Source organism: Talpa occidentalis, unplaced genomic scaffold, assembly GCF_014898055.3.
Source record: "Talpa occidentalis isolate TD23 unplaced genomic scaffold, MPIMG_talOcc4v2.1 talOcc4.14, whole genome shotgun sequence".
Classification (NCBI taxonomy): Eukaryota; Metazoa; Chordata; class Mammalia; order Eulipotyphla; family Talpidae; genus Talpa; species Talpa occidentalis.
Window position 1 is genome coordinate 44496015 of NW_023601433.1, and position 15471 is coordinate 44511485.

Consider the following 15471-nt stretch of genomic DNA (forward strand, 5'->3'; position numbering starts at 1 on the left):
AAAAAAAAAAAAAGAGCATTGATAATAGAAAAGAGAATGAGGAAGTACGGGTAGGATTCCAAACCATAATTTAACTCAGATAGCCATTCAGGTTTATTCAAGTGTGTGCATTTTGTCTTGGAAGAATCTTGCTGCAATGTATCAAGGAAATAAAATCTCTGTTTTGCTAAATTCAATGGTAAATAGATACAACTACTTGCCAAGATCAGCCAACAAGCTCAAAATCTTGGAAAGGGGTAGACAGTTGGTATGTTTTTGAACTCTGTGTCTTTTTACACCTTTAGAGAAAAATAGGTAAGACTGATGTTGGAATTATTTCAGAAGGACTTGATGTGCTGATTCAGAAATGTAAAGAAAACGAATACCTCAAGTTTGTTTCTTTAGGAACCCTGAGAGTATGATGGAATTTGCAGGAGAAAAATGACTCTGGAGAGACAGAAAGTGAAGCTTAGAGAAGAGGCACTCTTGACCCGAGGGGAGGTTAACGTGACAAGATAAACACAGGAGAGTTGGCTCTAGCTTTTAGGCAAACACAATTTCATCATTCATAGTTAACATTTTTCTTTAAAACAGTGGTGAGCTTTAGTTTTAATTGAAAAAATATTTTTTTTCAGTAAGATCAGTCTTATTCAATGAGGACAAAATGACAAACTGATAGCTTAACAGTTGCTGCAATTCCACAGTCTTTCCCTAAACTTGCCCTTTCTTTAAAAGTAAGCAACGAGAGGGCTACTGGGAAGAAGACCAGCAAGAACGGTCATGAACATTAAATCTAATGGACTTTCTAGGCTATTTTATTCAGTGAAGAAGATCCAAGTCTCTCCCAGTCTGCCTCTAGGCACATGCAGCCTGGGGCTTGTGCTGGGTCATGTGGGCATCATCCAGCATCAGCCCAAAACAGTAAAGGGGCTCAGTCCATATGTTTGGAGACCTGGAACATTCTGATGAGCTGGAAACCTCATGGACTTTCACAAACATTCCCAACTGTTTCCTCTGCGCTACCAATTACAAGTATTAAAAAGTGTTGTCAATTTTGGAAGTGGCCAGGAGGGCTTAGGTTATTTTAATTTTAGTTTCCAAAACACAAGAAGGATGGTAAGATGGGAGAGGAAGGGACTTGTGCCTGACATCATCACTGAGAGTGTTTGGCCAGACTTCCTCATAAAATCATTTTGCCCTGGGCAATAAGGACCACTTCAGTGACTCACCAGGGAATCCAGATGCTGGTGGTTCTTTTCTTTGTGGCCCTTACTGAACAGTGGGAAAGGCAATGATAACCGGCAATTACGTGAAACATGAGCAGCTCTGAGATCATGTGGTATAGGAAAGCATGTATTTCCTTGGCATCCCCAGGAAATATCCCGCCATGGGTGTTCCTGTGGGGCTGTGTTGACACCTCTACTAGAGCATCGGCGTTGGGAGAGGATCCACATTTGTAAGCTGGTGAGTTCTGAAGAGCAGAGCCTATATCCTATGCATTTTTAGATCTCCAGCATCTCGTAGCTTTTGTAACATCATAGGGTCTTCATAAATGTCTATTAAAGGAATAAGTGCATCTTATAAATGCCCATAATTCTATGACAGTTGGGAAGCTCATCAAAACTTGGAGAACTTGGGGGAATAATGTCATGTCATACTATTGCCCTCTGACATGTTTATTATACCCATTCCCATGTATTATACCCACATTTGACGAAGAGATATAAATAATTGTACAATGTACACATGCGTTAGATCACAGAGGGAAGCCAATGACTTTCAACTGGGTAATGTTCTAGGGAGTGTTTGTAATAGGAAAGTACAGACAATTTTATCTGCCCTGGAAGAATTCTGCCTCTAAAAAGGGAGGATTGGAGAGTCCAGAATCCAGTTTCAGGAAACACAGCTGGTGCAGCAAAACCACAGTAAAGCCAGTTCATAAATTGCTACGGTGGGGCAGGAAGGCAAGTTAGAGGCTACATAAACCGCGTGGTGCCTGGTTGTGGGTTTTGACTCCCTCTGTACCTTTTAGGCAGAGTCTATTCCTGTCTAGACTAAAGGAATAATCAGAGATCCCTTAATCTTTCAGTAACCAAGTCAAATGTCCAGCAATTTACATTAATAGTTTCAGTAAGGCTTCCTTCTGGATGATCAGCATCTCCCAGGAAAGTAGAAAAGATGGGTATAAATAGTTCATTTCCTCCTCATGGAGATAAAGATCCGAGTGCATTTTCTCTCTTGGGTTGAGGGCTGCCTGGAAGCCCACGTGGGAATTCATGGGGACGGATAGGGGTCCAGACAGCTTGTTTCCCCTCAGCCTCCCTCCTGACTCTGGAGAAAGCTCTCTTCCCAGCAGCATTCTGATCGCTGGCACCCACCTGATCCCACCTTAACGTTCTATTTATTGATGCATTTCTCTGCGCAATCTCCTACCCTAGCCCCCAAAGAACACAGGCTGGGGGTTCCAAGGCGCGCTCCCAGGGTGGAACACAGTAGGGACACGCCCTCAAAGGTCCAGGGGGCGCCCTCCGGAGGGCCGCAAACTGTGGGGGACACCACCCGGGCGGTCCCAGGGCGTTCTCAAGCCATCACACAGTAGGGGCTCCCCCCCTCCCGTTGCCTTCTGGGCTTAGTGATGGGTTCCTTTGAGCGGTCGTGGTCAGGGCGCTTCTTCAGCCTTCAGCGTCCTGGGGGTGGGGTGGGGGGTGGGGGGTTGTGTGGCAGCTTCCCGCGCAGCACCCGTGGCTGTCGGTGCGCGTCCGCGGCGACCACTAAGGCTCTGGCGGCGCCGAGACCAGGACGCCCGGCGAGCCCTGGGAGGGCCCCGCGGGGGCGCGACTGCGTGAGGGTGCGCACGGGAGCCAGATTGGGGTTCCTCACTTCCCCTTGCCAGAGGTGAAAACGAGCCCGACGGCAGCGACGGCTCTCCCAGGTAGCCTGCCCGGCGTCGCGCACCCCACGTCCAGCGGCAGCCTCCCCAACCCGCGCGCCCCAACCTCTCGGGACGCGCCGCTCCCGCGCGCCACGGGGCTTGGGAACCGCGCACCGGCTGCTCGCGAGCCCCGCGGGGGGGCGGGGCGGACGGCGCCCGCGCCCAATCGCGGGGCGGGGCCGAGGGGGCCGGCAGGCGGCCACCAATGGGAGCGCACAGAGCGGGCGGAGGGCGGGGCCGCCGGGCGGGCGGGCGGCGGCGTCGGGCACCGGCGCGGCAGATCAGGAGCCCGGGAGGAGCCGGCGGAGCGGGCGGAGCGGGCGGAGCGGGCGGAGCGGGCGGAGGACCGCCGAGGAGGAGGAGGAGGAGCAGCGCCGCGCCCCCGCCTCGGCCGCTCGCCCGAGCGCGGGCCGACAGCTCCAGCCGCAGCCCGCAGGTCCGGGCCCCTCCCGCCGGAGCCCGGCGCCGCTGGAGTCCGGGCCGATGGGCAGCCCCGGGCAGCGGCGGGCGGCGAGGCGGCGGCTCGGGTTCGCGCCGCCGCGCGCGCGCGGGCTGTAGCCGGTCCCGGAGGACCGCGTCTCCCAGGTGCGTGTCGGGGCGCGCGGTCGGGGCGCGGGGCAGGGGGCTGCTCGCGAGCCTTCTGGGGGGCGCCTTCACGGGGTGGGTCCCCAGGTTAGGGAGCTGCCCTCCGGGGGCGCCCCGGGGCGGCCGGCGGGGCCTGGGGCACGGGCGAGCGGTGCCGGGCTGGGGTCCGGCTCGCAGATGCGCCCGCGTTCCTGCGCCCTGGGTGGAAAAGGGGGCGCCGCCGCTCGTTTTCTCAAAGTTATCGATCAGCTGAAAGGTTATTCCTGTCTTGGAGACTCGAGCACCAATGGGGACCTTTTCGGGGTGCCCAGCAACTCCTCCGTGACTAATCTAAGAGAGAAGATGAAAGGTTCCCCGGCGCTGTCCATCCGGAGGTGCAGGCGGGGTGACTTGCTGAACTTGCTTCGGGCTTTATTGCTCCTGGAAGGTGTGTGCCGCGAGCGCGCACCCCCGCCTGCTCCCGGAGCCCTCTTTGTAGGATCCCGGGGTGAAGGCGGGCGCCCTTTTAACTCAGCTCCACCTTTCTCGGAGCCCCGACGGCGCTTCCACTTGCCCTGGCTCGGTGTTTCCCTGCCTGCTCCCGTTCGGGTCGCCCAGCATTATCAAAGCTAGTTTGACCACGTCCTGGGAGTATCCCCAGGAGCACCTACAGATTAATTTCCAAACGCGCCGCAAACCCAGAGAATCAATTTCGGTTCATCATCTACGAAAGAGAGCTGATGCTTCTCTGCAAGAGAAAACAACTTGGCATTACCCCTCTGGGAGATATTTGTCATCATTAACCTGCTTCAGTTAAATTAATTCAGCCCAAGATGACTCCAGCGTGAGTATTGGAAAAATCAAGTGCTTTGGTCACGGGATTGTGGTCACCCAAACGTGTTCTTTTTTTTCTTTCTTTCTTTTTTTTTTTTTTGGTCAAAGTAAAATTTTAGGCACTTTGGAATTTGCTCAGGTTTACACTTGGTTTTGAAGATGATGGCTTTTTTTTTTTTTTAACAAAGAATCTTGGTGATTCTCATACGTTTGCTCAGTAAGTTCAAAACAGTCAGATTTTTCTTTGCCTCTTTTGTCTGCAGTTTTCATTTCTAAATGTTAACACTAGATGGCTTTCTTATGACAGGCATTTAGTAAACTGCGCTTTTGAATTGCCTATCTGCAATCCAGGTTGTAATTCTTGCAGTTTTACAATTAGTAATGCGAGGGGGGAAAATCCCCAAAACTGTTGCTTTCTTTGAAATACATTACTTCCCTAGAAAGCCAATATCTGTGCAGCTATCAAAAAGTGACATTTTTTCCTGTCATTCTTAAAGATGAATTTCAAAAGACAACTTGGTTGTCTGTTTTTAGTTACAAATTTAAGGCTGCCCCATGTTTTTACTTACTTGGGGGGATTTAGACTGCTACAGTGGGATCTGTAATTCTCTTTAGAGACAACATTACTGCATATGGTGTTTACTGCTTACTTAGTTCACTGCTTGATTCAGAGAAGTATAAAATAATATTCATGGAAAAGCACTCTTCCTTGAGTTTTGGATACAGATAGCATTGATTCGTCCTAGAGATTCCATTGATGCATTTGGGGAAGAGATGTAGTTGAAGTATAAATGCATGATTCTCCCAAAAATTATCTTGGGGACATTTTTGCTTCTTTCTCCCCAGTGCTCTTTGGTTTCTCATTTCTAAGCACAATGTCTTTTATGTGAATACAATAGCCTGTAGTTGACCATTTCAGTAGCAGCAGGTTCTCAGCTTGTGGTTTTGTTTTTTTTTTTTTTTTCCTTAAAGCAAGACCATGGCAGCTTATTGAAATCTTGCCTGGATAGGCAAACTTATTTATAAGCTGAAGAAATATCTTGAAATTCTTTTTATAGCTGTCATTTATTGTGTGTCTCACCCAGCTCAAAATATGATATGTTGAATTTGTTCTAAATTAGAGTATATTCAGAAATAGCTAAAGAAAAAAAAAAAAACTCTACAAACATCTGGGAAGTAGGAAATGAAATGAAATTCGAAACAGCTTTTATCAGTACCCACATGCTACCTATAGATGGGGTAAAGTGAACTTGGATAAGAAGTAGCATACACATTTGGTCCAAAATATAAAGCAAAGGATCAATTACCTATACGGAGGTGGAGCACCTGACTTTGTAGTGTGGGCTATACTCCAGCCGGTTTAAGTGTGTATATATGTATTTCCTGTCACATGCTTTTTATGTTTTTAAATCTTAGACTTTCTCAAAGTGCTTTAATTTAATGAATGCTTTAATTTAATGAATTATTAAAGCATCAGGATTTTTCTTTTGTGATGCTTATTGTAGTTAAAGCTATGTAATGTGGATTTGTAAGTGTTCTTTGAGACCAGAGTGATATTTTGGAGGCTTCCTTAATACCTGAGCTTAGTAAACACCTGCCTACTTTAGGGGATCTTTTTACCTGAAGAAAAAAAAATATTTTGAAAATCTATTCTTGAGGGTGAGAAAGTAGTAGTGAGCTACTACTCCAAAGGCAGTTGTGTTGAAAGTGATTTAGAAGTTCTGCATTTGGTCACCAGAACTAGTTTAAAAATCATTGTGTTTACTGCATACTTGGCAAAAAACTGTTTACGTGGATATAGCCTTCTAGCCCCTGGCCATAACTAGTAAATGCAAGTGTTTATTTGTTTTTGAAATTGAGAAAGGCATTGACTCTTTGAACTTAAGATCAATGTATGGTGGTGGTTTAGGAATAAAAATCCTTTCAGAGTTGCAGAATTTGAAGAAAATTTAGGTCAATTAATGTTAGCTGAAAAGCAAAGAGACATTATTTCTTTTTTTTCTGTTTTGAACTTGAATGAAATATGAAGTGCAATCTTTAAAAATGAAGGGAACTGTGTTCCAAATGTTTTTCTAGTAGTCCCCAGTTTCCTTGAGGGTGGTAGAACAGACAGAACATTAGGTAAGAGGAATAAGGACCTCTAGTTTCTTCCTCTACTGCTTGTCACAAAAGATTTGGATAAAGTATTTACATGTTTCTTTTCAACACCAAAAATTTAGGTATGTTTAACATTTAAAACAAATGTATTAGAGTATTGAAGTCATTGACTTATTGGGATAGTTTCTTTTAGTTCATGACCATGTCTTTTTAAATTTGGTTTATCATTATTTTGTGTGTGAACATTCATGAGTTATGGCTGCTTGGCTTACCTTGAAATCAGCGATTCAAGAGCAGAAATTGCTGTTCTAGTCCAGTCACATCTAGTAGTGACCCCTTTTAAAGGAGGGATAGCAATTTAAATGCCTCATATCTTCAAAGACAGAATATTTTGATCTTTTCTGAATTGATTCATAAACTTTGTTCAAAGAGTGCCAGATCTGACCCACCATAGAGGTTCTTTTCATGTGAAATTTCATATTTAATGTAGCCCCCTCCTTGATACATTCTTTTTTTGTTCTTTACAACATTGTATAACTGAGTTGGGTGACAGGAAAGAGATACAGTAAGTTGAATCTAGTTACCATAGTATTTCTGTACCAGGAAGTTCCTAAAGGTCTTTCCTTCATGTTGTTCCTATACTTTTAATTTTTATCTACCTGTAAAATTAAAAAAATAAAACAAATAAAAATTGTAGGGATTAACAGATTGGTCAGTACATGATGCTAATTCTTAAATGCATTGAAAATTAACAGCCGTGATTACTACCTACTATTAATGCATTTCATCATTGATACACACACACAAAGGAAGAATACCTATGCTGACAGACAATCCAAAGGAAAATTCTGCCTATCCAGAGAGGGCATGTGTTAAAATTACTCCACACACACAAGTATACCCATCCACACGCAGTCACGTTTTCCTTTTGCACCTGCGGGATGAAACCTTTATAAGAATCAGGGTTTGGGAATCACTGACCAGCATAACTGACCCTTTTTTGAGGCTTGCATCCCTTCCCATACTCTGCATGTGGTATTCCAGAAGTAACAGCATTTGCAATAAGGCGAAGATACCTCCAACTCTTTTGATGATTTTAGCTACTAGATTTTTTTTACCTTAAACATTAAAGTACAATTTTATCTGTTTATTTGAATGCAATTCCCTTTTTGACCTAAAGAATGAATCCTTCCATAGTTACTTACTGAACAGTAACAGTGTTCAAAAGTCTTCTCATTCAGCTTGACCTGTGTAGAATGGAGGAGTGCCTTTCCTTGGACTTGCATGTCCTGCTTGCACTGTTGTAGTTCAACTACAACTGTTGTACTTCAAGTTTGCATTCACTTTTCTGGTGGCCAGACTCACAGTGAGTGTCCTGTTGATGAAAACCTCTGAGCCCTTCATCACATGCTGCAGTAGGCCATGTTTTCCCTCCTGTACTGATGTCACCAAAGGACCCAAGATTTTTGTGCTTAGTTTTGCTTTATTTTGGCTGTTTCTTCACATGATGCCTTTTGGAATTGATTCTGTTACTTACTACCTTTGCCTGCCTTCCCAAAGAAAAGCTGTCTGTACATTAGATCGAACTGTCTTTTATATCTTCACCCAGGTCTCCGAGAAAATTGTTAAAAGGGTAAACCAAGAACCTTGTCTCTGGAAGCTTTCTTGTAGGTTTATAGGGAGCCACATTCTTGGCTGCTCTTATAATGTACTTAATTTCTTATAACTAACCCAGGTCCCCCTCCCTGCATTTTCCATGCAGATTTCCTGAAAGAGCAGTCAGGTCTCTTCCTGATTGTACTGACCAAGTTATTCTCAGAAAGAAATGAGTTCATTTTTAGCAACTAAAACTATACTGTGCTCATGGTTGATGATTAAGAATATTTGTCATGACTCTATGAATGACTGAAAAACTGGGGTCACACTTTGACTTGTAATCTCTGAGGACTCAGGCACTGAAAAGATTGTAAGAAAAACAAAAACATACTGTTGCTGGAATTTCTTAAGCTTTTTGTGCAGTGTGATATTGTTTTATTTTGAATTGCTTTTAAATAGTGGGGAAGAGAACTGTAATTTTTCCCCATTGGCATTTTAATTAGTTGGTTCACTTCTCTTTTTATTTTATAAATAAACATTTAGCCATGAGGTGCCTCTTGAGCTCTGCCAATGAGATTACTCCATATCTTTTACTTTTGCATTATTTGCTAAATCTGCTAAAAGTTCCAGTTAGTTCAGCTGTTCAAGAAATCAGAGTAGTCCAAAGTTGGAGTTGTGTATTCAGTTGTTCTAAGGTAAAAAAAAAAAAAAAAAAAAAATGTTCGTGGAAAGTCAATGTTAAACATTGTTACTATGGAAAGTACTCTCTGGTAAATGAAAAAATTAGCCTGCTGAGCCAAACTATTGTGTAGACTTGAAAATAAAAATCTCTGACTGCAGTGCTTAGGGCCCAGTAGCCTATGTAGCCAGCATCCTGATGGTTTGTTCTGTCTTCTAGGAATGTTGTGATAATCACGTGGGTCCTTGTTGGACAGTGCTGTAGGAATAGCTCTGGCCTGTGGTTCTCTTTGTATTGAAGTGCCTAATAATTTTAGGAATCACACTTTTGATTCTTCATATAACACAACTGCTATTGCATTGAATGTTTAATTCCTTAATACAAAGAACAATTACTTCTTTGTAGTAGGGTCTTTAAACTTATTTCCATTGCGCATTCCATATATACAAAATCACCTATCTAAATGTTCATGTATGGATATATACACATATATACATGTCTGTGTGTGTTCTTGTGTCTGTATAAATGTGCTATCTGTAGTATATATGCACGCACACACATATATAATTCATTCTCTTCATATAGCTTTACTATGCTTAGATATGGATGTTACAAAGTGTAAAAATATAAAATTTAAGAAAGATGATATTAAAAATAAGGAATTAGAAGATTTTCTTTTGTACCTCAAGGGTTTCTTGCTCTGGTTTGGAAATGACTGCTCTCCCTCCTCCTCTCTGGTTAGAGTTCATGACTGGAAATAATTTATTGGTTTAGAAGATCCTAGTCTTCTAAGGGAAGCATAAGACAGACTCTTTGCTGAATGTGCCCTGTCTTTCCCCTATTTGTTCTTTTTTCCTAAGGACATTGTTTACTTCCAGTCTGTTTTCTTCCAGAATTGCTTGTGGGTTACTTAACTTGAGGTTTCACTTTTATTTTCTGTGAAGGGGAGATAATGTCATGGAGGATCCTGTTCTTGCAATTTCTAGTTGAACTCAGCTGTTTAGGAAACATCATACTATCACACATAGCTGATGCCAGAACCAGGATTAGGACAGAAGGACATACATGATCATTTGTTCAGAAACTTCTATATAGTAAGAACATCTTCAAAAGTGCAGATTAATAGTGGAGTTCTGCCTGTGTGTGATTGGATACAGGTATAACACACAACCCTCATGGGAGGAGATTTAGCATCCCAGCCTCCCTAGGAGCTTGTTTCTGGCAGTGGATGATCTGAGGGAAGTGTCACCTACCCAACAAAACTGGCACTGCTCTCCCTGCCCACCACTCTCCTTTCCACACCCCCCTTCTGTTTGATTTTAGCCTGTAGCACTTACCACTGCCCAAACTGACATTGTCTATCATTTTGATATATTTGTCTCCTGTCTCTTCTCAGTAGAACATAAATTATCAACAGACAGGGGCCTCTCTGACTTGCTACTGTATTCCCTCTACTTCCATGGTTTTTACCACATATTAGGTTCTTAGTAAACAAATACTTATTCAAGTAATGACTTGTAGTCTCTGGTTTAAACCTGACAAATCAGTGTATCTAGACTTTCGTTGAGCTAGACAGTGTTGCCTCAAAGTTCTGATTATTTCTGTTGTAAATGATCTATCTAAACAACCTTTTGTACCCCATTTAAATCTTTCCCAGGTCATTTAAAATGACCTCTGATTAAACTCCAGTATCGAATCGATAAAATAGAGAAGTTATTTCGGAAGAGACTAATAGCTGAGTTCCATCTATTACATCAGGACCTTTATGGCTCAGTTCAGAGGGATGTGTTCAAGGAGTCCGGGCACCCTGAGGGGTAGCCTCCCTTTCATGAGAGGGTGTGGTTTAAACCTTTCCCAGGTTTCAAAGTCTGGTCCCAGATGACAACCACACACCCCTGTCAGGATCAGATGAGGGTGCAGTTTACCTGAAAAGCTCCGCTTTGAACTCAGTAATAAAGATAACTGAAAAGTAGTGATTTCTGACTTGGAGGACATTACTCAAAGTCTTCCTACCTCTGGATTCATCAGCCATAATTATTCTACAGGCAATAATGATTTTTAAGATGCCATCATTAATATATCATACACCTTTTGTTAGTTTAGTACTTTCAACTCCAGGATTATAGAATATTGTTTATGCCATAAGTAGTGTTAGTGCTCAGTAAGCACAGTTTTAATTTTACAGGTAGAAATCTTTGATCTCTAATATTTGGACATAGTACCAATTCCTATATTATGTGAATTCAGAGGAAATACCATTCTAATTCCTATTTTATTTAAATTTGTGTTTTAAGGTGTGCCTCGATGAGAACTATAGGCAAGGCAAAGAGATTAGCTTAAATAATAGTAAAATCACCTAATTTTATGCGAGGGTCAGCAGATAAGTTATTTGCTTGAAATAATGGATTGTTTTCCTTTTCAGCCCATTTTAAGTGGAGATAAGAGAGAGTTTAGAAACAGCTACTGTGCTTGAATTTTCATTTATGTTCTCTCACATACTTCAGAATCTATAAGGCTGGGGCCTCCCTGGTGGTGCAGGGGTTAAAGTCTCAGCACTATCAAGCTATTACCAACCTTGTGGCATGAGCTGATTCCCCTGCCAGGGAGCTAACCCACATGGCCCCAGTAGACCTCTCCTGTCTCACCCGCTGCTCCCCTCACCAATCTATTTCAGTGGATCCACTTGTTCTACTCCCCACTCTGTCTCTGGTGAATTCTCTCACCCCACACCTCTGGCCGACACTCCAGCTCTTGTATGCATAAATAAAACAAAATTTAAAAAAAAGGAACTTACTGATGCAAAAACTAAGATTTAATGGGAGAGCAAACCGTTTGCTGAATCTTAGCTCCTAGAGGTTTAACTCCAGTCCCTTTGCTCCAGCTCCAGTGCTCTTTCTGTGCACCAGGCTGCCTTAGGAGGTGTGGTTGGTCTCAAAAGTCATTAAAGGAATGAATGAAAGGAGAGGAGGAGACAAGGGAGGGTATGAAGAAGGTGTTATGAGGGTGGGGGAATTACCCAAATGTCTCTGAAAGGAGGGAAATGGTGGTCCAGGGTTGGGCTAATGAGCTTATTGTTCCATTTTAAAAAATGTCTCTTTCCATCAGCTATTTGATCATCTGTTATTAATTAGAAATGTTGTAATTTGTGGTGAGGTAGCAGTTCTGCTGATTGAATCAGGTTATCTGTTTTTTTGTTGTTGTTGCCGAGTGAGTGGGCTTTTCTTTGATCATGCAGAGAACATTTCTTTAGCTCCCAAGTCTTTGCCAAGATTAAAAGAAGTATAAGAGGAAAACAATTTTTCTTTTGCATTTATACTTTGCTGGATTTGCATAATCTTTGTTGAAGCCAGTTGAATGCGAATCCCTAAATAAATTTCAGGCATTTAAATATTTAAAAGGATTCATCCTCAGTACTTTACTCACCCAAAGAATAAGTGCTTACAACAAAGAAAATAACCCCCTTGCAGATGTAGCCCATACAGACTTTGTTCACCTTGTCATTGAATTATAAAACATTAATAGCGAAGCTAGAATTGGAACATTCATTGAAATGCTTAGTTGGCTCTGTTCCAAAATATTGTTTCCCTGATAGAGAAAGCAGGACAAGTTGTTTAAAACTGGCAGTTAGCCAATCAGAGGAACTCTGACGCAATCATTGCAGTAACTACTTTGCTCGACTGCTAATTTTAGGGCAGTTAAATCTGGGTGATGTCTGATGGCTCCTGTCGCTGTGCGTCTGGTAATGGGAAGCTTTCTAAATCCATCCCCTTGGCCTGGCACCACGATGCTCACTTCTTCCCGAGATGAGCTGTAGAGAAGAGCAATGTTGACTTGGCACGGGACATGTGGATGGAGTGAGGCGCAAGACTCTCAGAGGGATTCAGGGGACACTGACTTTAATCTCACTATTTTCTTGGCCATTCCAGCAACACTTATCCCAGGTACACCCCTGCTGTGGAACATGGGGGTGTTGAGAACGATGGAGAGCCCTGTAAATACAGACTTCTGCCTGCACGGAGCAGCGTAGTGACAACATTTGCTTGTTTTCCTTGCCATCCCCACAAGCATTAGTTGGTTTAGGGTCAAAATAAGGGGGTGGGTGGGCCTCCCTGGTGGCACAGCGGTAGAGCACTGGGCTGCGAAGCTGCCCGCAGCCTCTGCAGCGCTGGTTCGATCCCCGGCCACCGGTGAGGGTCCCACATGGCACGCAGACCTCTCCTGCCACCCGCTGCTTCCCTCAGCAGTGTATTTTGGTCCGTCTGCCTGTTCTGTTCCTTGCTCTGGCTCTGGTGAACTCTCTCACCCTCCCGCGCTTCTGACTGTACCCAGTGCTTGTATAAATAAATAAATAAATCTTAAAAAAAAATAAGGGGGTGGGAATTGTATGGGGAATATAACCAAGATGAAAATGCATACATTGTGCAAAAAAAAGAAAAATGATGTAAAAAATATGTAAAATTAAATAAAAAAATACACAGCCGTTACCTTCTCTTTTCCTGGAAAAGGTAAAAATAAGGAAAAAAATGAGGATTTTTTTTTTTCAAAAATGATCTGGAACATTAGATAGAAGAGCAAAGTAGAATTTCCTTGCTGTTTCCTTCCTGTATATGGAGAGACAGAGTGGGCTGAGGGGCTCTTTGGTAGCCTGGAATAACTCACTTTCCCAGACAGTGAGTGTCATCCAATTTTAGAATGAGAACGGGAGGCCCTGTGATCTAGAGGTCTCTTTCACACGAGTGTGCTGAGATTTCCAAGTTAGGAGATTTCCAAGGCTGTGAGATCCCTGAAGTCAGGCTCCTTGTGACTTCATCCTGTCCTCTACCTACACTGAGTGTGTGGAGCAGCCAGCATTTTAGGCCTCAGAGAACCTTTGGTTGTCCTCCAGTCTGACTTCATGTTAAAATCAGAAATGCAAGAGAGTGGTTTAAGGGGTAGGCCTGCTTATAGAATGGCCTTATTCAAGGGTGAACTGTTACCTGTTTAATGTGAGTGTTCTGCCACAGATGAGGGCCCTTTGTCAGGAATATCAGGAAGAGACTCTGTAATGAGACTCTGGGGTGGAGAGATGGACACTGTGGCATCTTTCAGGTGAAAGAATTTATGGATCACTGTGAGAACAGTAGTTTGCATTGCCAGGAAAACATTCCAGGAAACTGTAGGACCTGGGTTATGCTTAGGAAAAAGGTAAAGATTTTAATTTTTATTGAAAGACTCTTATTTGCAAAGTCACTCCTCGCTCCATGGAGACCAGTAGATGCTTCCTTCTTCTGCTGGTCACCTGGTCATGGCACTGTCTCCATCAACCCACTCTGCCTAAAACCAAACTTGCCTCCTTGCCCGGCTTAGGTTTCTCAGTTCCAAACATGGATTTTATTAACAAAGGCAATAGCAAGAAGCCATGGAGAGTATTTTTGAAGTGTGAGTAACTTGTCTTTCATGTATGATCATGAATCTGATGTTCTTCCCCATTATAATTTGCTAACAGTGGTAGAGTGTGTCATATCGAATGGAAAAAAAAAAAAATTTTGTACTCATCAGAGAAAGTTTACAAATTTTTGTTTTTAAATTGATGTATAATTGACATAACATTCTATTAGTTTCAGGAGTACTACGTAATGATTTGAGATTTGCATGTACTGGATTGGGAAATGATCATCATGCTAACATCTATCACCACACATAGGCACACATTTTTTTTTTCCTTGTGATGAGGGCTTTTCATATCCTTTCTCTTAGCACCTTTCAATTATTACAACAGGGTATTAACCATAGTCTGCTTGCAGTATGTTACATCCTTAGGACTACTTTATCTTACAACTAGAAGTTTGTACCTTCTAACCACGATGTTTTGATATTAAATTACTGTTTCTGTTGTTTGTCCAGAGAGTATCCATTCACTATCATAGTTGCAATTCAAGGTCACAAGTTTATAAGACTTTGTATTCAGGAATTTTATAACTTTTGGTAATTGATTTGCCGAGGTGATTTCTTTTATAATTATTATTCACGTAATCAGAGTTTTCCAAAGAGGCCTGCTCAGGAAGCACGGCTGTGGACAGTGCCAACTTGCTTTGCCTGAGCATCTCATCTGCCACTCCAGTCTCTGGAATGTGTGTTACGTTGCTGTCACTTTCCCCATGCTTCAGCTCACTTTCATGTCCCATGAAGTAATAGTAAGTGCTCGATAAGTTTTGCATTCTCCTTTAAACTCTAAAAGAAGAGATCACAACATAATCACCATATACTTTCTCTCAGCTTTTTACCATGCAGATTTTCCAGTATACATATACATCCAAGGAACAAGGTAGAGTAGTGGACACCACATCCCCACCACCTCCTACAACTGGCTTTGTTGAAGCCAGTTGAATGTGAATTCCTAAATAAATTTCAGGCATTTAAATATTTAAAAGGATTCATCCTCAGTACTTTACTCACCCAAAGAACAAGTGCTTACAACAAAGAAAATAACGCCATTTTTGCTACATTCACTTTTCCGGCCATCTCTATCCATCAGTCCATCTTTTGGGGGATGCACTTCAAAATCAGTCCCACAGATGAGTAGATCCCACTGAATACTAGCATGTGCATCATTGATGAGCTTAAGTAAAATGCGTACATTGTATGTGGGACTTCCTATGAGTTTAGACAAATGTGTTCATGTGTGGATTTTATACTTCTCTTAGGATGAACCTGAAACCCTGGAAACTTTTCTCATGACCCTCGCAGGGAGCTTACCAGCACCCCTGTCCTCCTTCCTTCCCAAGCAACTGTTGTTCCTTTTTACCTTTGC

General features: G+C 42.8%; 1 protein-coding gene across 4 annotated transcripts in view; it reads left to right on the top strand.

The window, feature by feature from the left end:
• The first annotated feature begins 3439 nt into the window (after positions 1–3439).
• Positions 3440–15471, top strand: part of SIPA1L2 (signal induced proliferation associated 1 like 2) — a 224180-nt gene continuing 212148 nt past the window's right edge. For all 4 annotated transcript variants that reach the window (XM_037510414.2, XM_037510417.2, XM_054694989.1 and 1 more), the window contains exon 1: positions 3440–3496. The gene's annotated coding sequence lies outside the window, so the exon portion shown is untranslated. The remainder of the gene's footprint in view (positions 3497–15471) is intronic.